At 51.3% G+C, this 15,128-nt stretch overlaps 1 protein-coding gene across 1 annotated transcript in view; it reads right to left on the minus strand.

Annotated features, from left to right (window-relative positions):
• Egfr (epidermal growth factor receptor) overlaps nucleotides 1-1,528 on the minus strand; it is an 85,321-nt gene extending 83,793 nt beyond the window's left edge. The window contains exon 1 of the mRNA XM_019845268.2: nucleotides 198-1,528. The gene's annotated coding sequence lies outside the window, so the exon portion shown is untranslated. The remainder of the gene's footprint in view (nucleotides 1-197) is intronic.
• Between the last annotated feature and the right edge of the window lie 13,600 nt (nucleotides 1,529-15,128).

Genomic DNA, 15,128 nt, shown 5'->3' on the forward strand with positions numbered 1-15,128 from the left:
CGTCTTTCGCGCACGGTGCTTGGCGTTTCCGCGAACCTCGTCCTCGCCGCGCCGCACCGCTCACAAACGAGCAGACAGAGCGCGAAATTGCCGATCAGCTCTCGTTTAAATTCAATCCTCGAAATTTGCATTTAATTGCCGCGCGTCGTGTCGCGCGGGTATAACGCGTGTCATACGAAATGAAAGTGATCACTCACCGCTCGGCTGTTATCCATCCGTCCATAGCTGCATGTAGCGCAGTCAATCACCGGTCGAGCGGCGATCACGTAACTCGGACGTGTCCCCGGTCCAGCGGGCTCTCGCGCCAACCCTGAGAATAAATTGCACCCCTGCCGCGCATGAGGTACACGGGGGGGAAGCCACAGGCGACGAACGTGTATCGCGAGTAAAGTGTTCCAAATTGTTCCTCCGGGGTGACATTACGGCCGGCAAGGGCGATAGCGAGATATCGGCTACAACGGGCGCGCGTATAATAATCTTCACGTGAGATCCGACGACGCGACAAACGCGAGAAATACGGCAGAAAATTACGCGGGTAAGCGATAATCCGGCCGGCCTGACGGACAAGCCGCTCCTCTGAGACGTGGAGATACTTCGAAATCGCTCGGCCATTTTCGCGAGATAAAATCGCACCGCGAGTATTGTGCGTCCTAGTGCATCGCCGCTAACCGCCGGCTACGTCGCCGAGCGTGTTGTTTTTCTTTCCCGGACGCGCACACGCGTCGTATAGCACATGGCCGCGGATAATATCGGTAACAAGATCGGGGATAATTGTCGGAGAGAATAATCGTCACACGGTAGACTGATCCGATAAATTATCGAAACGGTGGAAAAAGTCGACAGGATGTCAATCATGCGCGACAGAGGTGTTCTCTCCTGTTCTCTCTCTCTCTCCCTCTCTCTCTCGCAAATCTGAAAATAATCCACAGACTTTAATGCGTTCCGATACATTATCGCTTCCACGTAGCGTCTCTGGCAATAATCGCCGTATCGAGTCCGCCGAGGAAGAGAGATCGCATTCGCGTGCTCTCTTTCTCTCTGGGAAGATGCATAAAAATCAGTATACTCAATATACTATAATTGGCGTGTCCGGGAGATCCTCCCTCAATGAGCGAACTTGCTCGCCGCGCGCCGCACTTATCCCGTTCTCGCGCTCATTCGAAGTGAAGTTATTATTCGGCCGGTTGATCCGCGGTTTTAACGTATCCTTGTTAATCGTCCTTGCTATTATGCCCGCGGCGGCACGGCATAAAAATTGCCGCAGCCTTAATTAAGACGAGAACTCGTCGCCGGGAGAACGCGGAATCCTCGCCGCGGAATTGCCGCGAGTTACGGATAACAAGTCGATATTTCGCCTTGTATTATCCCTTTTTTCCGTCTCGAAGAATCCTGAGTATTCCCTGTGCGCGCAGGCGGTGCGCGGTGTCAAAGATAAAGACAGGATTCTCGATTAAAACGAAAATCTTTCTCTCTCTCTCTCTCTCTCTCTCTCTCTCTCTCCTCGAGACTTCCAATGCCGCGCGGAGCCTTTCTCTCTCTCACTCTCTCTCTCTCTCTCTCTCTCTTTCCCCCCTCTCTATCTCACTCTCTCCTATCTCGAGAGCAGGAGGAGAGCGAGGAGAGGAGCGGGAGGGAGAGAGGAACTCTCTCGCAGCATCTGCCAGGTTCCAGGATAATTATTTACGTCAGATAGGATCTCTCGACTGGGGGTTCCAGCAGCGGGAAACAAAAGAATTCGCCATCGGCGAGGATGCCAACTAGGCAGGCGGGAGGAGAAGGAAGATCCTGAAAGGATGCAGCATCCATGCGTTCTATTTCTTTTCCTACCGGCGACAGTTACACTACCATACTCCTCGGCGAGGATTTCGGTCGCAGGGTCGCGGTAAGATCCTGAGAATCTGTCCCTTCGACGAGTTCTTCGACGAGTGGGATCTTCGCAGATTTGAGGGAGGATCTCGGGATTTATCTCGTCGTCGTCGTCCTCCTCCTCCTCCTCCTCCTCGACGCGGAACTCGATCGGGAGATCTTACATTATTACTTAATATATATTTAACCGTGGATGAACCAATTCTATTTGCTTGCCGTTGACGAAGATTGCGTGTAAGAGGTCGGTGATTCAATCATCTCGCGCAAGAAGTTGAAAAGAGCAAAAAAAGACTTCTCATCAACGGGATCATCCGCGGTTATGTTTGACTTATTTTAACTTTTTATCGCCGCGGCTGCACGCATACAACCGAGCACCTCTTTGCGAGCATCGGTGGATATTATTGGCGTTCTTTCGCGGAAGGAGGCCTCGTTCCGAGGATTAATGAAGAATTATTCCCCGAGAGGAGAACGAGCGCTTTGTGCGCGCTCGCGTCGTGCGTAAACTTCGTCCGCCGGGCGCGACGTGCGCGTAGACGGGCAGTAAAGCCGTCACCGGATAGACCCGTAGATAAATACTTACGGCACCGAGCCGCTGTAAACAATGTTGCTACGAGTGAGCTTGATAATTGAAGCGGTTGTTCGCCGAGTCGTAATACCCCGAGTGGGCCCTACGGAGGATCCCCGTCACGACGAACGGCGGCGCGTCCGCTATAAACGCGCGCTCAAAGCCGCGTGTAGATGCACTGAGCTATCCAAGCCAGGTTATCAGAACGCAGTAAATTATTTATGCAAATAAAATTTGCTATGTTTTGCTTCCCGAGTAACTTCTCTCAATTTTTCAATCACTTAAAAGTTACGAACGATTAAGCTTAAGATTAAGCTGCCGTTGTAAAAATATCGTATGCATAGAAGCAAACGATTAATAAATTTTAAGTTACTTGCTGCTATTTGCATTTGCAAAGAGACTGCTCCGATTAAATGATTCTGTTGTTGTTAATGCGATACTCAAGGACAAAGATGCAGATTTCAGGTAATTGCTTGCCCGTACAATTATGATAGCAAAATGTCCCGAGTGTCCTGAATTATTTGTCCCGAGTATTTCTATGTCTCTAAACTTTTCACTACACTCAAAGTAAGTTTGGAAAGGGATGAAAGACGATCCCGCGCGATCTAAAGACAGGGTACCAAAATAATGTGTTCGGCTGACGTCTGAATAATACCACGGTTGACTATTTTCGGCGCGGCGTTCGAAATGGTAAAAAACAAATCGTTGGGTAAAAGCAGTCCCCCTATCGACGAATAATCCGTTTTTATGAATATTTAATGTTACACAGGCGGCTTGAAAATTCCCGATACACGTCCGTAGACAGAATATAATATTCCGGAATATCCAGTATTACCAGTAGCGCTAGTTAGTGGCGCCGCACACGATTACGACTATCAAAGTCGATATTTATGTTTATATAACGCAGGTAATTTCTTAATTGCCGTAAAACTAACGATTCGCTCGCTGGCTGCGAGCCGCGTTTTTCCAAACAAGCAAACTAAACCGAGTTAAAAGATCCCGAGAGAGATGAATGTAAAAAAATCTCCAACAGAAAGACACTGATAATAAAAAGCAAACATGCGTATCCTTTTTCTACGCGCGGAAACTCCAGCGACGCCTCGGAAAGTTCTTCCTCTTCTTCTTCTTCCCGGATTACTTCGCGCATTCGCGACAGGTGACGTAAAGTGGTTCATCCTTCCCTCAGCGAAGGAATGCGTGGGTTAAGAAGCATCCGAGGAATTATCAGTCGCGGCGCCGACAGGACGACGGCGACGTTCCGAAACAAATCCAAGTAGCCGAATGGCCGGCCGCTCCGCTCTCAGCGTGCGGTGAGCCCCGGCTTGTTGTAAAACAACTTGTAAAACGCGCGACCGAGACGCGTCCTGTCAGCCCGGGTTTTGCGGCGGGTCCTAATCTGCCCGGTGAATCTATCGGGGCGACCCGTCGCGCTGTTGGAGAAAACGGCGGATTATACTTCGCGGCGGGAACAATAAATAAACGGCTGCGGCGGCGCGCGCACGCGCACGCGCACGCGCACTCACGCCGCGGAGAACGCGGTGAAGAATTTTGCATGTGAATAAACGCCGATCGCTGGCTACTACGTGCCTCTCGGCCGTATACCGTTGCGATACACGCTACATACACCGTATGTCACACGTCGCGCGCTCGGTTTACCGGAGGCCGCTCTAAAAAAACGAGCCGACCCAGAACTCGTTATTGGGACAAATATCAACGGAGACGTTGGACGCGGTCAAGCGAAAGGATCGGCGACGGCAATGAACACTTCCATCGTGCTCGGTGAGCTAACGTTCACGATTGCAGAGCGCTCTCGAGATTGCCCTCGTGTCCTTTGATCCGCGACAGATCGATTCGCGCTACGCGTATTTAAATAGCGGAAAATACGGCGGACCTGAATCGCGCGCCCTGCGGATATCGCTTCGCGTCGGCGTTCGCTCAGCGAAGTTATGCAAATTGTGCCGGAATATTTATACAGCGGGACTTTCCCCCGTTCTCGATAGATGCGCGCTCCAACACGCGTGCCTGCGTGCGCGCGCGCGCGCGCGCACACACATACGCACATGTTGGATAGCTCAGCAGCAGGATCTCGTGTCAATCTCGCCTCGACACGTGTATCCATCCGTTAATCTACCCTCATGATCTCCCAAGCTCTCAACACACCGAGGAAAATGGTTACGCGCTCGAGCTCGCTCACGTCGTCGCGCAGCGCGCGACGTAAGACAGAGACAGAGACGGGAGCGTCGTACGCTTTTCCTCGAAAAGTGGCCACCACGGCCGTTATATTTTCAGTTGATACATATCTTTCGCACGCTCACGCTAACGAACTCCCCGATGGTTATTTGCCAAGCCCGGTGCATTATCGGCCTTGAGCTCGACCCAGGTAGAACCTGTCTCGTGGACTTACCTGAAACAGAGAAGCGGAGAAAGGTTTGGTTAATTCATGCGTGTGTTGAGCCGAGCCGGCTGATGGTCGAGGAAGGGACGGGAGAGAAGCGCGAGAAGAATGGGCCGCGTTTGACGGTATCTAACGGGAAAAAAGTACGCTTTAAACGCCGACGATTCTTTTCGTTCTTTCGCGTCTCCTCCTTCTTCTTCTTCTTATTCTTTTACGCAAACTTGCATTCAGGATACCTCGCAACGCGTCGCTCGAGGTTCGCTCGTCCAACGCGCGATTAACATTCGCGTTAGCTGTCCGTCCGTCCGTCTGTCCGGCCGGCCGGCCGGCGGCGAGTTCGATCGCATTAGTCCCCGTCAGAAGGACCAGCCATCTTGGTCGGATTACTAAAATAATTTATTGCGCTTTCCCTCCCTCCCTCCCGCTCTTTCCCACCGCGCCACCCACACTCGCGCACCGAGCCGCAGGGATAAGCCGCGTTCTTCCAAGGACTCGAGGAGTGCAGCGCGCATTTGCATTCGCCACTCGTGGCACGCATTTATTACACGCGGGGCGCGAAACGCGCGTCGCCGCTTCCTACCGGTCGCCTTAACTTGAGCGTGAGTCGCGTCGCAGGATTCATCCTCGGGCCGCGGGCCCGTCGTATTTCCGAGTGTTTAGGGCGAGGACTAGGGAGAGGTACCCCCCGGAGAAGCATGCGGAGACTGGACGTTAACGGTAATCGGTGGCCGCAAGGACCTCCGGCAGTGCCGTTTTATATCGTTGCTTCTCTTTCCTTCTCTTCTCCCCGACCGGCCGGGAATAAAATACTCCCATCGGGCTTATTTCGGTCAGTGCTCCTCCTCCTCCGACGTCCTTGCTATCTTCCGTCGCTAATGGATTCTGTCGATCTCTCGTTCCGCGGCCGCATTTGCGCTCTTGTATCGCATTCGTATCGCAGAATGCGCTTGTTGCGCACGCAGCGCGAAATGGCCGGCCGAGTGGCCCGAGAGCGCGATAGCACGGTATCGGTCTTTTCGCCGAACTCCTCCGCGGGAGGTGGTCCTTTCTCCCCGGGGAAAATTTCTCGAGAATCAAAGGATTTGGAGCGAGCGACTCCACCTTCTCGTGATTCCTCACCTCGTGATTATCCGACGAGAAATTTATCCCATGGTCCTGATCAGGTTAACCTCATTTGGACTTCAGGTCCCAATAAGGTAATACTCGGTCGGGTCCTAGTAAGTCATGTAACGCAGCGTGGATATCGGGACCTTAGTAAGAATTCATAGTCTGGTCCTTATTGAGTTACCTTATGGAATACTTATTACGTTCTTTTTCTTTTTCAAATTATGGCTCCCGATTACTCGCCACGGCTATATTGCACGATGACATTAGAAACAAGAAATGACACGCCGAGAACTTTTTCGTGTCATTTCCAAATAAAAAGATATTTGCATGAAATAATATTTTAGATCGCTTGAGTATACTTGTAAAATGTTTCGGGAAAGAAACATAAAATGAATATCACAAGATCATTAAGTATCACAAGGTGACAAGACGTAAAGTAGTGTTAAAGAGAAAAGTTGCGTGTCACGTTAATTTTACAACTATTTATTGACTGCTAAAAAAAGGATGGTTTCTATAGCATCTTGCAAATATATTCAAGTGATCTCAAGTGTTTTTTCAATGCAAACATCTTTCTATTTGGAAACGACATCCAAAAATTGTTTTGTTGAAACTTGATAATGCAAATCATATTAGGTACAATGAATAAGATCCCGACAAGGACCTGATTAACTGAACCATATTATATCATACACTAGGTTGGTACATTAAGGTCCTAATGTGAACCCAATCATTGTAACCTTACAAAGGTCTTCCTTACTCATTTGTCGTTAGGACATTATAAGGACTGACTTACTTGGGATTACCTTTCATCCAGCCTATTAGGTCCTTATCAATGTTAGGTGAACCTGATCAAAATTTCTAGTCGGGTAGTTCCGAGAAAAATTCCTAGAAGAGCGAGTCCAAGGACAAGCCGAGATGCGACTGCCCGGCGACGTACCGTTAGACAATGATCATCCGGCGCAAACTCTTGCTCGCTCCTTCATCGGGAAGGACTGATCGACGACTATTCATCCCCGGGAACGTCGAGCAGCCATCGTCGCTCGTCCTCCTGCCAAAGAGCACCGTCGGGAGCCGCTTTACCGCTGCTCTGACTCTTTCCCTCGTCTTCTCGTAAAGAGCATCGGTCTTCAGGATCGAGACACGAGATTTATAATTGCCTACTCGGCGGCGAGTCCGACATTCCACGCGCGTTAAAGTTATCGTGGCTGAATCGCCGCGTGCACCGCCATGACACGCTCCTTTCTCTTGTTCCTCTCCCCTTCGTCTTCATCATCGTCTTATTCTTCTCCTGCCTGTTCCTCGGCCTCTTCCTTATCGCCGGTCCAGGACTCTCGTCTCGTCGAAGAACGAGAAGATATCAGCAGGGATATCTCGTCCGGGGCGAGAAGAAGGAGGAGGAGGAGGAGGAGGAGGAGGAGGGGAGGTGGGGAATTATCGGTATAGTTATCCCGCGGAGTTTTACCGCGCGCGCGCTCGTCGTGGAACGTCCTTTTGGACGCGTTCGCGGAATTCATTTGCGCGCTCCAGTCGTCCGGTGAACCCCCGAGCCGGGAAAATAACGCAAGCCACGCTCGATCGAGACACGAGAAATATTTGCTCTGCGATACAGATTATTCTTAGCAGAGGGACACGAGATAAGCCGCGCGGTACAAGGATCAATAATAAACAAGATAAGCCTCCTCGCTAACGCGCGAGCTCTTTCTCCGTGTGACTGCGCGTCCAATCGATCGCCTACGTGTGGCCATTACATACATTCGTTCACATGGGTCGTCTAGAGGCCAACGTCGGCTCGCCTCTAATTAGAATAATTAACGAAGATACCTGGCTGGGTGATCGTTTCTCGTCGTTATTATTCCATTCTCGTCGTTATACCACGCGGTATCCTCCCGCTTTTGCGTAAACGCACGCGTTATCCACCTCCGGATCAAGCGGTAGGACGAAAACGGCCTTAAGAAGGTCCGCGGGAGGGCGACGGCAAAAAGGACGGCAGGATCATCGGGAGGAAGGAAGGGCGGGGGGATCGTTGTCGAGCGGCGATCGGTGCCGCATTCTACCGTCATGTCGCATGCAAATATGCCCGGAGAACTGTTGGTCCCAGGTGGCAGGACGATCTCGTCCTTGCCACTTCACTGCCGTGCCCCCTTCGACGGCTTCTCTAGCCCGCGGAGTAATTAATTTGAAATGCTAACCCGGCTTTTTGTGCGCCCTACGTCGAAGAAACCGCCCGGCCACCACCTCCATCGTTTATCGATGTTCACCTTCGGGACACGCCCAGCGCAACGTCGCGTCGGCAGGTGGTATTTTATTACGCGTAGCTCTCGCGATTAATCTCGCGAGATAATTGTTTTTTCTCACTGCAAAAGAAAAAAGCCCGCGTCTCGCGTCACACAATTAACCGGATTATTGGCTCGCGAAAAGCCGAGCCTTCTTCGGCTAGTCGTGCAGGCCGCCGTTTGACAACGACGATTGTCTCATGATTGCTTCGGGGCGTGAAACGAGGCAGAATTTCGGCGACATGTTTTCTTCGTCTCGCTCCGTGTTCCGCATGCGTCCGCGTGCCGCATGAATAAATGGGCTTGAAATTGGTCGACCTCGGGTGATCTGGTAAACACGGGCAACCTGATCCGGTGATAAATGACCGATTCAAATCGTCTGTGGCCGAATAAACAGCGGGGAGACCGCGCGCGCGCGCGATCGGCTGTTTTTCCAAAACTCGTGTCGCAAACAAGCCGGGTTCGTTGCAACACGACTCGATGTACCCCGCGACTCCTCGTTCCTTCGTCAGCTCTCTCTCTCTCTCTCTCTCTCTCTCTCTCTCTCGCGGCGATTTTTCGAATACGAGTGGCGAATAAATACGTTAAGAGCGTGCGCGGCGAGCATGCATTCGTTGCAGCACGCGGCCTACCTCGCGAATAAATCGACGTTCGATCGCGATAATAGTTTCACAGTTAATATCCCCCGTGGACCGTGCATCAGGCAGATACGATATCGCATGAGTCAGCCATTGTTGTCTTGAAAAGTACCGATCGGCTTGCCCTTACCGGTGTTGGACCACCATCGACCTTCGAAGATCGAGCGGGAGATCGAACTCGAAGAAACGGCGCGGCAAAAGCCGATCTGACGATCAGGCGGCAGCATGATGGCGACTTCTTCATGGATCTCGTCTTAGGAGATGCATCCGATCGTACGCTGAGATACGATTGATGCATCGAAAGCGATGACCCGGCGGAAATTCGTTAATGAATATGCGATGCAACGTATACAATTAAAACGCCGCCGCTCTCGTTTCGCTCGCTCTTGTGCAACGGCTGCAGGATTATTAATCAAATCAGAGGATAAAACACAGATCGCAGTGTGTCAAACAATAAATCGGAGAGAAAACGTTGCTCGAGCTCGATTCCCGTCTCGACGCTTCGTCCCTGCGGATCGAAGAAACTGGGAACTTTATTTCGTCGATTATTTCGCGCCAGTGAGGCGCATCGTTGCGACGGTCGCGAGCCGAGCTTCCAAAAAAGAAAACAAGAGAAGAAAAGAGAGAAAGAATTAACGTCAAGCGGTTCGCGGAGAGATTTTGCAAATCACATGGTACATTTTACAGCGAGCGTGTCGCGCTCGGTACGCGCGTGAGAAATCGGATACCGAACGGGACGAATGCAATCGCGGAAAGTACAGGTTTATCGCTTACGCGATTCCACCCCCGATCGCCTTTCGCGCACGGCCGATTAATGCTCGAGAGGTGTGTATAGGGGGAGTGCATAAATAACGAGTCGATATATATACACGCACACACACACACACACACACGTAATGCGGGAGAGGCGGGTTACGTGACCTAGTAGCAGTATATCGATAGTCGGAGGGCGTACTACAACGGATTACCTCATCGCACAATCGCACAATGCGACAGTTGTTTCTCCTCTCGCTGCTGCGGCTCGCGTCTAATGTAACAACGCCCAACATTGGATCTAAGCGCGATTCGCACGTGTATATGTGTGTGTGTGTGTGTGTGCGTGCGTGAGTGTGCGCGATGCGTGCTATATCGCGCGGCGCTCGAATGCCCGAAAAGTGCGCGAGTGCTTCGCGACAGACGGAGTATTTTTGCGGGACGCTAAATAACGGCCTCCTTCTCTGTCCCTTATTTGTTCGTCGCACGTATCACACGTTGCCGCTGCGCACGCGCTTTTTTCTCGTTCGAGCGGTCTAACGAATGCGCGAGTTTGCATCGCGCTCCCGCGATATCGCGAGGAGTCCCCGCTGAAAGAACAATGAATCGAGGAGCCACGAGAGAGACTCGGAGCCGCGGTTCGATGTCGGTTCGGGAAAGATTTAGTTCCGAGAACAACAATGGAGCCGGCTCGCTCACCCGGTATAGCAGCTGCGGCTCGTGAGCCCCTCTCTCTCTCTCTCTCTCTCTCTCCTTCTCTCGCTCTCCGAGCAGCCTTGGAGCAGCCGTGGTTATGATGTTCTTGTTATTAATTTGTTTTGCGCGCTACCCGCAACACGTCGTGCGGAAACCAGTTTCTTAAGACGTATAGGATTACCGCGCGGCGCGACCTGAGGAACCTACCGACAGCTTTCGGACGAGTAACGCTACGCACGGCGAAAGCTCGGGACGGTTCTCGAGGCGGCTCGGAAATCTCGCTTATCCCTCTCAATCTCGAAACCAGTTTCGGATTTTGGGTGGGACGTCTCGCCCGTCCGTCCCGAGGGGCCTTCGAGAGAGTGTGCTGGAACCACGAAAAGATTCCGTATCGCAATTAAAAGCGACAGATGACTGAACGGATCGCGCGCATATTGCGACTGCAATACTCCGATACTCGAGAGCGCCCGCGTCAATAACTCTCCGGTATGGCGAGCGGAATAACCGACGGGATAAATCAGAATCTCCGTGGGGGTCGCTCTCTCTCTCTCTCTCTCTCTCCCCCTCCCCCCCTCTCTCTCTCTCTCTCTCTCTATCGAGTCTCCACGCGAACTAACGGAAAATTATGACTTTCAATGTTTGTGTACGAATGTAGCGCGCATCCTTCATCCACCTGTCTCCCCGAGACAAGCCTTTGGTCGAACCGACCTTTAGCGCGACGACGACGTTCCTCCGAAAATAGCGTTCGAAGAGATGCCGTAAGGATATCGCGTGCTCGAGAAAGAAAAAAAGAGGGAGAGGGAGAGAGAGAGAGAGAGAACAGAGAGGAGGACAAAATACCACCATGTAAATCGAGTCTGAAAAAATACCGTGCAAATCGCGCGACAAAACCCGACGACTGGAGAAAACGTCCTGAACGCCGGCTTAGGTTCCGCTCGACCGATGACTCTCGCTTCCTTAAAATAATGTCGACGCGATTTTTCAAGCGCGGCTCATTTCAGCCGGGCCGCACGGAACTAATCGACGAATGGCGAGCGCCTCGAGGAAAAAATGGGCAAAGTGTAACGCGCGCGCGCGCGCTTATGAATGCGAGGAGTTTTTGAAGCCGAGGTATTCTCGGGCGAGATATTACGTGAAAAGAGCGCGAAAGAGAACCGCCGCGTGGCGCACAATAGAATATATAGAACGCGTCGCGAGAGCGCGCAGGAGATCCTCGAAAGAAATAGCTGTCATCCGTGTCGGCCGGCGTTCCCGTTATCTTCGCTTATTCCACTTGCTCTCGGACGGTCGAGTTGACGAGAAGAAAAGAAGAGGCTTTGGACTATGTCGGCTACGGGGAGTACGAGCGCGGCGGTAACAAATGCGCGGTGCCGGAGAGTCGAACGTGTGTACGACTGGAATCTCAACGAGAAAGGACGAGCGCGTTGCGAACGGCCCGTCGCGGGATAAATTTAGCGGTGCCACAGGGTCGTGCGTTGAATTATGCTCGGCTAGCTTACGTAAGAGAGATGTGATGGATTTACTTGGAAAAAAAGAGAGAAGACACATTGTCGCACATTGTAGCAGCGCATTCCTGATTTCTCTAATCCCGGAGAAAATTTACTAAAGCCGCGCGCGCGCGCGCGCGCGGCAAGGTATCGAATTCGAAAGACTACCCGGGAAGAACCGCTCTCGGGTGTTGGCGTGAGTGCCGGGACACGCGTTAAAATGTGTTCCTGCCTATGTTTTCGCGACGTCGCTGATCGATCGCGTCGTAGCCCGGTCGTTCTCCGTCTCCTTCGTGGGCCCCGGCTCGCTCGCGGCGATTATAAAGACAAGCCTGGAACGCGCTCGCTCGCTCGCTCGCGCGCGCGCGCGCAAAAACCTTAAAAGGCTTAAAGACTACAAATCCGGACCGTGATGCACGAGGGAGCCGTGCGTCGGTCTTTAGCCATTATTTATGAATTTGGTGCGCCGAAAAAGGCCACGGTCGCCGCCGTAGTCGACGTCGTCGTGCGCTCGTCGGAGCGCGCTCTACGGATTTCAAATCGATCCGCGAGCCGGATAAAATATTTTATGGAGAACGCGCTTTAATGGCCCTTACGGGCGGACGGGGTCCCTTCACGTCTGCGTTGATTTGTAGTCAACGTGGACGGCGCGGAGGAGAGCTTATCGATTGCCCCCGAGTAGCTCCTCGTTCTTCGGCCGGACCTTGGCAGATCGCGATACCGCGATCTACTTGCGGTTCGCGGCGAGCGAACGAACGAACGAACGAACGAATCGAGGGATTTTAGGATATCCGACGTGCCGTCGGATTTCACGAGCCTACATCGTGGGCTATTAAGGAGCACGACTTTGAAAGCACGAGTGATGAATCAAATGCCCAAATAAAAGCCCAAATGTGATCGGACGCGAGAGCGTCTCGATGTCCGACATTCGAGTGTCGTTTTTATTGGTCGTTGGAACGAGACGTAAACTATTACTACGCAGTTAAAAACATTTCGTACTTTTGTGTGTTTTAAAAGATTACTTGTGTGTAGAAAGTTTCGCGTCGAAATTTTTTACACAGTCGTGTGTTAATTTAACATATCGTTGTTGTTGTGTTACCCAGGCTTTCTTCTGTTAAATTAAGATTATCTATTTTCAAGTGTTAAAAGTGTGACATTTTCAAGTATGAAAACAACACAATTTATATGTAAATGCATGAATTCTTGCTATGACATATTTCATATATGTTGAAGTCAGTCTAACTAAATCTAAAATGTGTTACTTTCCTCATTATCAACAAAGTTATCTTGTGTTAAATGTATAATGTTGACATTTCTGGTACGTGAAGATTGGATTTTTAACAGATAGATTACGTCAATCTAACATTTTCATTTCATTAAATCATAGATCAGTACTTTTCCCGAAATGTTGATGTTGAATATTCATTGTATGTCAATTTGACACAAACTGTGATTCTTGACGGCATTCAAATGTTAAATTTTTCACATATTATGTATGTTATTTTTTAACATATTTACTGTGTGTTATTAAATTAACACGTAAATGAGAGCGGATGATTGGAGACGCGTGAATAATGTTAAATTTAACACATCATTTCTTACAGTGTACTTTGACAGATGTTAAGGCAAGAAAGTAGCGCGTTTCAAGCGCTATGGGATTTTCAATTAGGCAGGATTGAAGGAGACTAGCAATTAGCTGCGAGGCGAATTCGAAATATCGGGCGACACTCGTGAGGCGAAAACGCCGGGACGCCGGGAACAGCCGAGGGAAATGGCCGGACAAGCCGTTAACGAGAGTGGAAGCGACTCCCGTTTCGAGATTACGCTCGTCGATCGCGATAGTGCTTTATGGGACACTACGGCTGATATTACGCCAGCGCGTTGCCACAGGGTCTCGATTTAATTTAAGGTGCACCAGGTAATGTTCCTCGCCTTCTCGCGCACGTGGGCGTCTGCGCGCGTGCTGCGACCGCGTGGCCGACGGTCTCTCTCTCTCTCTCTCTCTCTCTCCCTCTCTCTCTCTCTCTCTCTCTCTGTTTAGTGGCCGTGGACGCTATTATACTTTCGAATTCGTTTGCCGAAAAGAAACAACCACGCGGCGCGTACGCGTCCCTCTCCGAGACGCGGACCGGTGTGGCATTAATCTGATCGTTCGTAGCCGTCAGGGCGATTTTACTCGAGATTAATCAGCGCGCAACTGGGCCGACTTTCGAGCAGATTAGAATCTAAACGTCTGAATCACGCGTTGGGATTCGGCGGCGTTTATTAATATCACCTGCCGTTGTCGTTAGCGAGAGAGCGCGAGAGGATGGAGAAAAGCCGATTTCAAGTCGATTAAATCGCCCCGGACGCTCGCCTCGGACACTCGTTCGCGCGCGCGCGCGCGTATTCAACGGGATCGAGAATAAAAAAAGAAAAGAAAAAAAGAAGAGAAAAGAGAGAAAGAAAAGAGAAAGGAGAAGGAACACGCCGCACGCTCGATCGGAGGATAGATCGATCGATCGGAGAGCGAGGCGATCAAGGACGCCTCGTAAATATCCGCAGTAAATTTCAGGGGGCATTTAAAGTTCACGGGCCATTTGTGGTAGCTCGCAACAACGTAGCGAGCAGCGGAGCAGCGCGGCGATTAAAGCCGCCTCGCCGTCATAATTCGCGCGCTTGCAAATCCCCGCAAGCGCCGAGCCCATTAATCGCCACCCCGCGATATAACGTGTATTCCCCGGCCGTTAACGATTCCACCCTCTTCATAAATAAGCTCCCTGCTTACGAGCCAAGGGGCTGTTTACCGGGCCGAGGCAGCGAGGAGCAGTCGATCCATCGATCGCGATCGAGCGCTCATCTTGTACACGACGATGGTGTGGCTGCGGCGCGCACCGCACCACCGGGCCGCTCTCTCTCTCTCTCTCTCTTTCTCTCGCTACCGGTTCATATTAATTGCTTTCATAATTTAGAGCGTAAGCGCGCATCAACGCGACTCTGCGCGGCGCTGCGACGTCGCTCGTGCTCGAATTCATTAATAAACAGCGTGACGGCCGAGCACGCGCGTGTAACAAGTCCCGCGCAACGCCGCGTGCGAGCGCATGTAATTGGCCCTGATGTAATTCGGCCCTGATTAGCGGCTATGTACATCCGGCTGATAAAGTCGTCCGATCCGGAAGCGGGCCGAGTCGTCCCCGCAGGAGATATTTCCACATGCCGCGAGTGTTGTTGTTAGAATTCCTCGGCCACGGATGGAGGGCGGTGGAAAGTTTCCAGCGCGTAGATGACGGAAACGGAGCTTACGCGGAATTACGCCTTATTCTCTCTCTCTCTCTCTCTCTCTCTCTCTCCCGAGGATAAATAAATTCT

The sequence above is a fragment of the Harpegnathos saltator genome, unplaced genomic scaffold (genome assembly GCF_003227715.2).
Source record: "Harpegnathos saltator strain DR-91 unplaced genomic scaffold, Hsal_v8.6 scaffold250, whole genome shotgun sequence".
Taxonomy (NCBI): domain Eukaryota; kingdom Metazoa; phylum Arthropoda; class Insecta; order Hymenoptera; family Formicidae; genus Harpegnathos; species Harpegnathos saltator.